Raw genomic sequence first — 13,526 nt, 5'->3', positions numbered from 1 at the left:
GTAAATGAATGAATGAATGAATGTATATGTACAATAGGAAAGCGTGAACAGGAGAGCAAGAGAGTGCATGTGTGTCAATGAACGGACCCATGTGTAAAGTCATCCCTCACTTACTGCGGTAAATTGGTTCCACACCATATCGTGATGAGCCAAGGAGGATTCCTTACTTATAAATCAAATATTTCTGTAGTTAGGACAAAGAAAACATCTTTAAAACTTCCTAAATAAGTTTTTAACATTATTAGAGCCCTCTTGACATGAAATAACACCCCTACAGTCACTTTTACACTCACTATACAATTAAAAAGACATATGAGGCATAAATAATACATAACAGACTCACGATAACACTAGCTTTCTTGTCGGTAGATATTTTCTCAACAAAGTAACAATGTACTGACACCTCGTGACCAGTGTAGAATACTAGTCCTACAGAATAAACTTTTATTCAGTTTCTACCACAAAGGTCGCGGGAGTGCTGGAGCCTCACCCTTCGGACGAGAGGCAGGGTCCACCCTGGACTGGTGGCCAGCCAATCACAGGGCACATATAGACAAACAACCATTCACACTCACATTCATTTTCGTTTTTGGAATGTGGGAGGAAAGCGGTGTACCTGGAGAAAACCCACGCATGCATGGGGAGAACATGCAAACTCCACACAGAGATGGCCGAGCGGAGATTCAAACCCGATGTCCTGTCTGTGTGGCGTACATGCAAACCACTCCACCACCATGCGGCCCGCTGTACAGAATACTAGTCTGAGTAAGAAATTAGATTCCAAACAAATGGAGTAACAGTGGAGTAAGCAGTATGGAAAACTGCACTTTTTCCTTCTGTTAGACATGAACACATATGTCCTTCTCTATACTGCACATTCTAGATGTAACCCAGTGAAAAATAAACGGTTTATGGTGCAGTTTCACGTGACACCGCTAGGGGTCAGTGTGCTGTTTGTGAGGGGTTGTTGGGCGGTTAGATGAACAGAAGAAGTGAGGGTTGGACGGGAGCCAGGTAGAAGCTACGTGTGTGTGTGTGTGTGTGTGTGTGTGTGTGTGTGTGTGTGTGTGTGTGCGTATGTGTGTGTGCATGAGTCAACTGTTAATTCCAGAAGGTAAATATTGTAAATATTATGCATTCTTCAGCATAATAAATAGTTTGTAGTGGAATGGTAATAGTTTGTCCTTACAGTGTGTGGGTCTTTTTATGTTTACGTGATCTTTTGGTTGCTGCTAGCCAAACAGCAAGGAGAGCTGTTCTTTGAACACAGATTCTGTTGTCCAACGTTTATTTCATCGGTTAGTAATGTATGCAGACTTTAATTCTTTTTCTAGACATTGTACATTTTTATGATTTATAACCATACATTTGTACATAGTGTTGAGTATATATCTCAATGTGCCAACTTTTGTTACAGAAATGAAAAACATTGTTGTTGCTACCCTGATGCCTTTCTGGAAATAGTAGTCAACCACCTAATTCTAAATTCCAGAATAAAAAAACCCACAATAATTTTGTGTCCTGTGCTTAATCAAATTTAACATAAAGATATAAAAACAGCTAAGACTTCATGTGATGGGCAACACCTATTCTGTCTATTTGAAGCCTCCTGGAGGAAAAGTCCAAAAAGCCTCAACAATGCTCCATTTACATCGAATGTGACATGTATATTACATATATATTTGTATTATTATTATTATTATTATTATATCACAAACTGGATTTTCAGAGCCAAACACGTTGCTCATTGAAAAGAGTGATACATGCTTACGTGTGTTTCTCCAAAAGTGTCCAATAAGACCATAAAATTAGTTTAGTCTGATTATGAACAGAAATCTATTTGATGGAAAACACTGGAAGAACAAGGTCAAGATGGAAACATGGGCGGGGGCCAGAGACCAGCTGAAGAGAGTGCCAATACATCAGATGTATGATCTATAAATAACACTTGAAAAGAGGAGGGGATGATGGAAAGAGCAGAGACAGCATGATGGAAAAGGGAATGGAAAGGAACACAAGTAAACTGCATTGTGGGTAATCAACGGAAGACAGAAGTGAAGAAGTGAAAGCGAAGGGGAACAGATGGCTCACCAAACACCAACATCACAGGGTTTTTGTTTGCCTGCCATGACGCCGTGGTGACTTTTATACATCCTCTCCTATACAATCCGTCTCCTGTCTGACGGATTTCCAAAGTTAACCTCGGAATGCAAGTGAAAATAAGCAACCAGATGGCCGATGTGTGTCTGTGCGGCAGGCAGGAGTTTCTCAAACATTCTGTTCTGTCCTTCCCTGTCCTGATGGGGCCTTGGTTCCCAAATGTCGCACTTCAAAAATCCCAACTGTAACTAACGTTCTAATCATATAAACCCGCTGCTACTCAAGGCTGTGTTCACTTGATACTGACGATACTGGAACTTCATGCAACGCTCTGTGACTCAGACATGCTAGGAATACAGTCAATTACAGTTATAATTGGGGGTGTCCGATATAGGCTTTTTACCAAAAAACGATATGCCGATATTGTCCAACTCTCAATTTCCGATACCAATATCATCCGATACCGATATGTGTCACATGACACACTGCATCTCCTGTGGTGAAATGGACACATATGTGTTGGATACAGCGGTTATTATACTATATCGCTTTTCATAATCGGGAAAACATCCAATACTTATATCAACCTCATATCAATATTGTATTTTTATGCTGATATCGGGCCATTAATTATCGGTAGCGATAACATTACAGTTACAATGTACATTGACTACATCCACTACATCTTTGTTCACCACGGTTAGGCCTGTCAAGACAATGGATATATCCATTTATCAAACGATAAAAAAAAAAGACAGATCGGTGATTGACATATACGTAGAGTGAGTACGCACATCTGCGCCATCTGTTAGCCTCTCTGGGCAACACAGGCTGGATGACAAGAGGGTTCACTCTGCATGTGTCTGTGTGCATTGCCTCTATATGAAATCTGGTCAGCTATTAAGCCTCTTTATTAACGTCCTTGAATGCATCTTCTGAATGCCTTATATTTACTTAGCGATGAGGTTGCTTGAAAATGCTTTGTTTAGGCCACATATATATGTAGAATTTACTTACATTTCTAATAATAGTCCTAATTCAAACACCCAACAGCATGATGTATTCATATATTTTTGCCAAGTGGAGAGCGACTACTACACATTAAAAATTCAAATTGATGGTATCAGTGTCTAATTTGCATAATTGGCCATCACACGTGTGCTTGTCATTTTTATGGACGATGTGGGAGACAAAAAGTGAGCAAGAAACCTAATAAGCAAAACAAATGTTTCAAAATACAAATGAACTTTCTTCTGTTTTTTTATGTCAAAAACAAGACGGAGCCCTGTGAGTGCCTTCACAAGTCTTGTGAATGCCTCATATATTATTTTGGTTTATTTAACTATTGTTACGCTTGAAAATGCTTCATTTAGGCCAAACTAACAGCTGCTTAATTTGCATATTTTATTAATATTCAACCACAAAAGAGTGGTTATTTCTTAATGAATATTAAAAAAAAAAAAACAAGCCCCATAAGTCAAAAGGCGAAGTGGCGAGGGAGGGAAGACTGTATTATGCAATACATTATTTATATATACACAAAGGGGACAAAATGGCTCTCAGCACAATACACAATCAGGAATAAATCCATTGTCGTCAAAATGGTCATTCCCGTGTTTGTAAAGGCATCTTGTGGCATCACAATTTGTACCGATTTTGTACAAACAGAGTTGTGCAGATTTGTAATGAAATGGGTGTCATGTTTCTCTGTGCGCCGTCCTTCCAGTGTGTCCCTGCACCAGACTACATCGGTCTCTACCGCGACTGAGTGATTTACCCGTATTTATGGGGCAAAGTGCTTTTTTGGCATAGACTCATGCGCCCTGAGTCTGTTTTTTCTTGCATCTATGGCTCCATCTCCCTCCCTGTCAGGCATGTTTTTATTTATTTACCATTTATAAAGCTCGTCCCCCACCTACATAAACATTATACTATATTTGCCTTCTCATCTTCAACTGAATCCTGTTTGTCAAGGACTGGAAAGCATGAAAATAACATCTCTTCTACAGTATAGATGATTCGATAGCAATACCCGCAGACACACATGGGCACCTCCAGTATATAAATCACGTGTACTATATAAATCCTCTGACCTCACACAGCCAGCTGGGTGACGTATAAGCCATGAGTGGAGTGAAGGGGAGTGTTTGTGGAGTAATCACAAGCAATGTATAATCCCCACACTCACATCTCAGCCATGGAAATCTGTGTTGAACCAAGCCTACACAATACACATATAGTCCTCCTATATCGTTCATCTTCAAAATTACCAGGAAACGCAAACTTATGGATGATATAGTATGCAAACCTCAGATAAATACTTGAAACAAACACTTGTCCAAGGCTACCACTTAAAAAGTTGTATATCATAGAAGTCAAACTAAAGTGAACCTGATAGACAGGCGAAGAAAAAACAACGCTGACTAAAATCTTCGATCAAAAAATCCATTCCTACAGGTGCTGCACACACTACTTTAGTTGATTTCATTCAAACAAGGTCATATCCAATTTATGCTGCTCAACAATACACGCACATGTACACACACACACACACATACAGTATATATACAGTATTACAGGGGTGGGCGAACTTTTTGACTCATAGGCTGCATTGAGTTAACAAAATTGGCCAGGAGGCCAGACTAAATATTTGATACATGCACGCTGTTTTACACTCATAATTCTAACAGTCCACCAGGAATTATTTGTCTTATTTTATCAATAGGGCTGCACAGTGGTTGAGTGGTTAGCGTGCAGACCTCACAGCTAGGAGACCTGAGCTCGATCCACCCTCGGCCATCTCTGTGTGGAGTTTGCATGTTCTCCCCGTGCATGCGTGGGTTTTCTCCGGGTACTCCGGTTTCCTCCCACATTCCAAAAACATGCTAGGTTAATTGGCCACTCCAAATTGTCCATAGGTATGAATGTGAGTGTGAATGGTTGTTTGTCTATATGTGCCCTGGGATTGGCTGGCCACTAGTCCAGGGTGGACCCCGCCTCTCGCCCCAAGACAGCTGGGATAGGTTCCAGCACCCCCGTGACCCTCGTGAGGATGAGCGGTAGAAAATGAATGAATAAATGAATGCATGAATGAATTTTATCAGTAATATATATATATATATATTTATACACACACATACATACATACTGCTCAAAAGTGTTTGGGATCACTTGAAAATGTCTTTGTTTTCCAAAGAAAAACATTTTCATGCATTCATTCATTTTCTACCACTTATCGTCACGAGGGTCATGGGGGTGCTGAAGCTTATCCCAGCTGTCTTGGTGGGAGAGGCGGGGTACACCCTGGACTGGTCGCCAGCCAATCACAGAGCACATTTAACCTAGCAATGCTTTTGGAATGGGGGAGGAAACCGGAGTACCCGGAGAAAACCCACGGTATTCACGGGGAGAACATGCAAACTCCACACAGAGATGGCCGAGCTGAGAATGGAACGCTATAATATACAAAGTAGTTCCAAACTGTATTTAATGATATACTGTGGACATGAAATCGAAAGGTTAACATGTGGGAAGAAAGATCGAGAGCAACAATGGCAGCCAGTGAACTGGATATTTAAATATTTCAGGAGCCACTTCCAAGTGTGTGCTATTTTTATGACTTGATCCATAATTCAACATTAACATTTTTCTCCTCGAAACCTTCAAACGCTATAGGTTCGCTTTGGAAATTGTTTTTCCTTCATCTTCAGTGTGACACAGACACACAATATACGTACTGTAAATGTTTATAAAATGCAAACTAAGAAAATGGTCTGAAATTGGCAATAGATTGTGTTTTATATTCTTCATATTCTTTATATTCTCCAGGTATGAAGAAAGTATTCAGTCATGTAGCACCCCCAGTGTTAAGACATATGCGTTCTTGTCATCCAGCCTGTTTGGAAGAGAGAGAGGAGGAAGACATGCATGCATATGGCGATATATAGAGGCCGGCAACATTATGGAGTTTTAAATTGATTGTGCAGTCCATTGATTTATTGATTATCGTGGCAAGCCTAGCTGTAGTTAAAATGAGGGAATAGTAATCGTAATCGTAATAGTTCACACACACACATACACACACATACAGTATATATACAGTATTACAGGGGTGGGCAAACCTTTTGACTCATAGGCTGCATTGAGTTAACAAAATTGGCCAGGAGGCCAGACTAAATATTTGATACATGCACGCTGTTTTACACTCATAATTCTAACAGTCCACCAGGAATTATTTGTCTTATTTTATCAATAGGGCTCCACGGTGGTAGGGTGGTTAGCGCGCAGGCCTCACAGCTAGGAGACCTGAGCTCGATCCACCCTCGGCCATCTCTGTGTGGAGTTTGCATGTTTTCCCCGTGCATGCGTGGGTTTTCTCCGGGTACTCCGATTTCCTCCCACATTCCAAAAACATGCTAGGTTAATTAGCCACTCCAAATTGTCCATAGGTATGAATGTGAGTGTGAATGGTTGTTTGTCTATATGTGCCCTGTGATTGGCTGGCCACCAGTCCAGGGTGGACCCCGCCTCTCGCCCCAAGACAGCTGGGATAGGCTCCAGCACCCCTGCGACCCTCGTGAGGATAAGCGGTAGAATATGAATGAATAAATGGTGATTACTAAATAATATATTTTTTTGTCCGATCGAGCGTAACTGATCTTTTCTCCATTGTGTCCATGTCTTTTGTCGTTCCACAAGATTGTGAGCGCTCCCTCAAACATGAAGCCTATTGCTGAGGGCATGTCACATGTCATACCCAATCACGTTCTGAGAGTGGGTCAGACTATATGTCTGACCCCGGAACAGGAGACCCTCACTCAGTGTTCCAGTCCAAGCAAGCCCAGCAGTCACCGCAGCGGCCTGGACCTTGACATTTCCCTGGATAATCTCAACCAGCTCATGATAGAACTGGATCCAACATTCGAACCCATCCAGGTCAACAAAAACCATCCATGCATCAGCCCTGCTACAGGTACAGTATGACGGCATGCAAAAAGATCATGAATGAAGCAACGGAGATATGAGTTCATACATATTACATCTTTAAAGCCAACAAAGGGACGGATCCATCCTATTTTGTCTTGTAAACCTATTTTATAGTAGTGTATAGTAGCTTGGATAGGCTCCAGCACCCCCCTTGACCCTCTTGAGGATAAGCGGTAGAAAATGAATGAATGTCTGGCAAATCTGGCACCCTTAGTAAGAATGATTGTGTGCAATTTATTCTATATATGCTTGTGGTCTATTATAATGTATTCAGGCAGAGGACTAGATGATAGTGGAAAAAGTACCAGATTCCATAGATGGTTCTAAACACTTGGTTGGGGTCCATAATGGGGGCCAACTCAATGCTATTATCCAAGTTCCATGGGCAAGACTATTCCCTGGTTTACTGCATAAGTAAATTGGTAAACTGGTTCCGTACCAATCCATAAGTGAATTTCTGGGAAGTAGGGTTCCTTAAACTAATTGGAATGGTCTTACAGTGCATAGAAAAACCTGTTTACAACCTTCTAAATGCAATTTCTAACAATATTAGAGCCCTCTTGACATGAAATAACACCCCTACAGTCACCTTTATACTCCGATAATAAGAGAAAATAAAACAGAAATAAGACTTGTGCTCATGTGTGCTGATGTAAATGTGTTCTGGTGCTAGGGGAGCTGAGTGGGGGGCAAACAGGAAGCAACTTAGGCACAGGAAGAACATGCCATGTTCAGGCCAGACAGACCGCAGATCCACCTGTCTGTGAGACAGAAGTATATTCCTAAATGGAAACATATTATTTCTGTTGTGTATTTATATATCGCTCCCAGAGGTGGATGGAAACTTTCACTGTTGGGACGCCAAGACTGACAACCTGTGGATAGGGTTGTGGTTCATCGTAGAGGGGTATCACCGAATTGCACGATACATGGGCAACATGTGCCTGAGAATGACTAAGAGAGGTTCAGAAGCACACATTTCAAGGCCTGACAGCAAATTATTATCCCAAAAACAGCTCTCCGAGATTACAAACTTGAGTGATGACAGATGAAGCGTTCAATCGGTACAACCTCAAGTCTCAGGCAATGCAATGCAACCAGGGTACACCCCGGACTGGTCGCCAATCGATCCCGAGGCACAACAGACAATCAACCATCAACATCTATGAGGAATGTATCGTCTCCGATGAAGGTTACATATTGTTATGTCCTTCCCCTTGGGGAGGACTGCATACTGAAATCTGCATGCCCATGTGCTAAGATGCGGCTAAAAGTAATAGACTGAACATGTTAGCATGATTCTAAACCATTTATATTGACATTTGAAGGAGGGATTAGCAAGTTATTTTGTATATCAGCTAACTGTGTGCACAGCTGCAACTGTCTCATGGAAGTTATCTTTTTCTTTCTTTTTTTTAGGTCCAGTCTGTTGTGACAATAAATCACTGACGAGCATCTTGTTCAGCGCCCAGCTAGCTGCGGTGTGGGAAAAGAGAGAACGTCCCTGTGCTTAAACCTGCCCACATATAGCTCAAGTAGCCAGTATGGAGCACAACTTCACACTTGACTGAAGAAAAACATCAGCGTTATTCCTCGTGCAGCTGAGTCACAGGATGTGATCAAGCAGTTTGCAAGCTTACTCCAAATATTTACAGTCTATCTTTGCGGATATGAAACTTTGATGGACGCCTGTCACTGTGAGTAGACTCCCCATGTTATGTGCGCTGGAGAATACGCTGCCAAACCCAAAGTGTGGTGCAGGGGCCGCTTTCGTGGCCATCAGAAATTGAGAAAAACCATGTCAACAAGCAAAAGTACTTTATTGCCCAGGGGCCCGATGAAAACTGGTTACTTTTTACCAAAATTCTGTTTTATTGTTCTCCAAATTAGTTTTTTTTCATTTTCATTTTTAAAAATATATTTTTTTTACCTGATTTACTTTTCTTCATTCATTCATTTTCTATCGCTTATCCTTATGAGGGTCGCAGGGGTGCTGGGCTCCAGGGTCAGCTCTATCCCAGCTGTCTTGGGGCGAGAGGTGGGGTACACCCTGGACTGGTGGCCAACCGATCACAGGGCACATATAGACAAACAACCATTCACACTCACATTCATACCTATGGACAATGTGGAGTGGCCAATTAACCTAGCATGTTTTTGGAATGTGGGAAGAAACCGGAGTACCCGGAGAAAACCCACGCATGCACGGGTGGGATTGAACTCGGGTCTCGGGCGGCATTATGAATTATCCTTACTGACCTTTTTTGCAGTACATTTAGCCAGTGAAGATTGCTTTTATAGTTATTAGCCCATATTTCCACACAATAAGTAAGATATGGTAGAACCAGAGAGCAATAAAGAGTGTGGAGTGATTTCTGATTGAGAACAAATTTTGCTTTGTTCAATACTGAAATATTTCTGGCCACCTTATGTTGTATATTTGTAATATGAGGTTTCCAGCTCATATTTTCATCTATTGTGATCCCCAGAAATGTATTTTCCTTCACCCTTTCAATGTCCACACCGTCTATTTGTATTTGCTGGTGCGTGTCCTTTCTGCTGTTACCATTCATTCATTCATTTTCTACCGCTTTTTCTTCACAACGGTCCAAACAGCATGATTGTAGTTTTACTTAGGTTCAAGGACAATCACACTTATCATCAAACCATCTTTTTAGTGTGACCATTTCTTCTCTGACCTTTCTAATGATTTGGTCTGTACTCCCTCCAGGACAAAAAGCAGTGGTATCATCCGCTAATAATACCAGCTTTAAGTCTTTCGTTACTTTGGAGATATCATTGATGTACAAGTTGAACAGTTTTGGCCCCAGTATTAACCCCTGGGGAACTCCGCACGTAATGTATGAACTTGCAAATGTGTATTCTCCTAGCTGTACGTATTACTTCCTGTCAGTTAAGTAGTTTTCGACCCAGTTCAGAACTAATCCTCTTATTCCGTACCTTTCTAATTTAGTTATTAGGATGTCTGATTGATTGTATCAAAGGCTTTTGTCAGATCCATGAATACTGCGGCTGCACACTGTTGCAAGCATTAGTAAGGCCTTTTGTCATCCATGGTTGATTGTTTTTCTTTTGCTTCTTTGACTTTTCTCTCCAGGGTCAGTTCTTATCGTACAGCTTCATATAAGTATGTAGAAAGTGTTCGTATGCTTCATCCACATCTTTGGCACTGTACACACACTCCCATTTTTGTTCTTCTAGATCCTTCTTGAAAGCGTTGACTCTGTCCTCTGAACATAGTCTTTGGACAGTCTTTGTAGTTTCCATTGGTCTGTTATTGTAATGATGGTTATAAATTGTAAACACTGGAAGATGATCGCTGATGTCTTTGATTAGCAGGCCACTAGTGGTTTTGTTATCAAAGTCATTGGTGAATATATCGTCAATTAGAGTGGCACAATGGTCTGTTATTCTACTTGGTCTGGTGATTTTGGGAAACAAACTTGAGCTGTACATTGTATCTATAAAATCGTCAATTACCTTGTTCTTGTGTGGATTCAGCAGATCAATATTGAAGTCTCCACATATGAACATAGTTTTTTGATTCTTATCTGAAAAGGTTGTTTTGATCCAATCTTCAAACATTTCTGTCCTTGAGTGTGGCGTTCTGTATAAACAACTTATGTACACGTTTTGGCTTTGTTCTTTACAGATTTCAATTGTTATGCATTCTAGGATAGTGTCAATAGCAACTGACATATTCTTTACCACTTTGTAATGTAGTTGTTTGTCCACATACAGGGCCACTCCTCCTCCCCTCGTGTTGTTCCTGTTGATGCAGGTCATCTCATAACCTTCCAACTCAAAGTCCGTGCCTTTATCCTCGTTCAGCCAGGTTTCCGAGATTGCGATTACTTTGAAAGGTTCCTTGAACACATTCAAATATTGTTTGATGTTGTCATAGTTTGCATGCATGCTTCTGCAGTTTATACTATGTATGATTGACAACTTGTCGCCAATATTTAAATTGTTGTTGTATTCCTCTTCTGTATAATAACAACAGTCAATTCTCATGTGGGAAAAAAAAATTGTGTCCGGCTCTATGTCCTTTTCCAATTCCAATTGTTTGTGATTTGTAGAGCCAAAGATGTCCAATTGCAGATCTTCTTGTGTCGTAATGGTAATGTTTAAAATGTTTTCCATTTTCAAGTTGGAGTAATCTTAGAATTGATCCAGATCCGCAATATTTTTGACAACGAGCACACTGGCTTCCGGTCCTCCATTTAACTTGATGAAAATTTTGCAGTTGGTACTCCAAGTAGCTTGAATCTTTCCCTGCTTTCTCAGGTCACGTGCTTTCTTCGCGATTTCAGCATTCCGTTTGGTCAGGTGGTCATTCATGTAGACATTTGTACCTTTCAGCTTCTTTCCTTGTTTTAGTACAGCGGTCTTGGATTTCCTGTTACTGAACTTGACGATGACAACGGGTGTGCATCTGTTCTTGCCATACAGTGGGATGCAAGTGTCGATGGATTCGATATCAACATCTACCTCTTTAGATATTAAGAAATCCACTACTTGTTGCTCCGTTGAGGCGACGTCCATTTCGTCTGCTTCATCACTGTTCCTGACTGCCCTGGCATAAGACCTGGGTTTGTTCTTCAGCCCCGTCACTATTATGTCATTCATCCTTGTATTCTGATCCATGTCGTTGATTGTATTTTTCAGCTGCTGAATTATTTTGTCTTTTCGGTCTTTTTTGATGTTGGTATGACTCTAATTATGGGATGCACTCAATTGTAATCTGATGCATGTTCAAATGAAATAAAACCATTACCATTACCAGCAAAGACTCGATGCTAAATCCTTACATTTTTTTAATGCAATTCATCATTGGCCATGGCTGGCGACCAGTCCGGGGTGTACCCCGCCCCCACCCAAAGACAGCTGGGATAGGCTCCAGCATAACTGCGACCCTAGTGAAGATAAGCAGCATAGAAAAAGGATAGATTTTGCCCCATAATTGAGAAATTGATGTATAGTAGCTTTGCTAACTTTTCCACTGTGATGTTAGCCTCTGCACTTATTGCTACAAAATCCTCGACAAAACAAACTGTGATGCCCCATCCTTGTGGTTAAGCAAGACATAGTCTCCGATTCAATTTCAATATCGTTATTAATGAAATCAATATAAATGTATTAATGTTACAAAATACATGTATTATTTAGGACTTTAAGATGAGCTGGGTGTAAGAATAAACGTGACTCTTGTCTCAATTCACTCAGAACTTACAGGACGTCAGCCCCGTGTCTCCACATGTTTAGTCCGGGAGGGGGCCGGTTTGTGTTTGTGATAAGATTCTTCCACGATTAAGCAGAAATACTTTAAAACACAAAAGATTACAGTATTTCATTCTCATAATGTCAATTTCCGTAAGATTCGGCATTTAACAGTAAATTCTGCTTTTAGTGGCCAATTCTGCGATTCCGTTCACACAGAAAACACATGCCCATATCCTTATGTCTTTGGCCAAAGTCACAAGAAAATCACTTGCAATTCCCGTTATGTCAGCAACTGTGACAGGCAGCCACTGTATAATGGGGATGTAACAGTACACAAACTTGCCGGTTCGGTACGTACCTCGCTACATACTTTGTCAGCAGCATAGTGCTTCCCGTTATGTGGAGCAATAAGCTGTCTCTTTATATCTGTTTGTATATCTTTAGGATGGCCAGAAACGAGAAAGATGCGTTTGTGGATTGTGGATGCTGGGCAACATTCCAAAATTCCTTGAAATCCTGCTTTTTGCACTACATCATCATATTATAGTATTGTTGCAGAAATATTGGAGATTTCTTTGGTAAATCAATGATTTCCCAAATGATGAGGCCGTTATTGGCTGAACTTGAGCTTTGCCCCATGGAACATTAAATACATCACTTCCTCTCAAGGGGCTCAAAGCTGCGTTCTGCCCCAAAGGCTGCAGCCAGGAAATGAAAAAAACGATTAGGATCGAAGCGAGCCAGAATACTGCGATGCTGCAATGGCAAGACTCTTCATTAGGCTTTTTAGAAGAAAATCAGGGCACTCGTGTTCCATGGTAACCTGGCTTGATGAGCACACTATTCATGCCCACACTCAGGGAGGCTCAGGCTCCAGCTCTGTGCAGGTAAAAAAAATCAGTAAATAGTGTTATATCGATGTCGGTAGTGTAGAAGAAGTAGCATGACGTGGTTTGTAGAAAAGCACTCAACCATCCCTGTGACTTGAACAGATAAAAGTGACCCATCACGCTCCTTTTGTGGTTTATGCTTGGTGGCTTCGCATCAATCTGCATGATACGCCACCTGAAAATCCATCGGGCTTCAGGTGACAAACGGCCATTTCATCAACGACAAAGCTGTGACAACACACCAGATCCCATCTCTAATCTGTGCGCCGTCCAGGCGACTCAGGCCTGCTAATATTCCCAACCACA

The 13,526-nt window shown here is 41.1% G+C and overlaps 1 protein-coding gene across 2 annotated transcripts in view; it reads right to left on the bottom strand.

Annotated features, from left to right (window-relative positions):
- Window positions 1-13,526, bottom strand: part of LOC131142579 (regulating synaptic membrane exocytosis protein 1-like) — a 65,379-nt gene that overhangs the window by 50,774 nt on the left and 1,079 nt on the right. The window lies entirely within an intron of this gene.

Source organism: Doryrhamphus excisus, chromosome 1 (genome assembly GCF_030265055.1).
Source record: "Doryrhamphus excisus isolate RoL2022-K1 chromosome 1, RoL_Dexc_1.0, whole genome shotgun sequence".
Classification (NCBI taxonomy): domain Eukaryota; kingdom Metazoa; phylum Chordata; class Actinopteri; order Syngnathiformes; family Syngnathidae; genus Doryrhamphus; species Doryrhamphus excisus.
The sequence above is the reverse complement of the archived record's forward strand: the minus strand, read 5'-3'. Positions and strand labels throughout refer to the sequence as shown.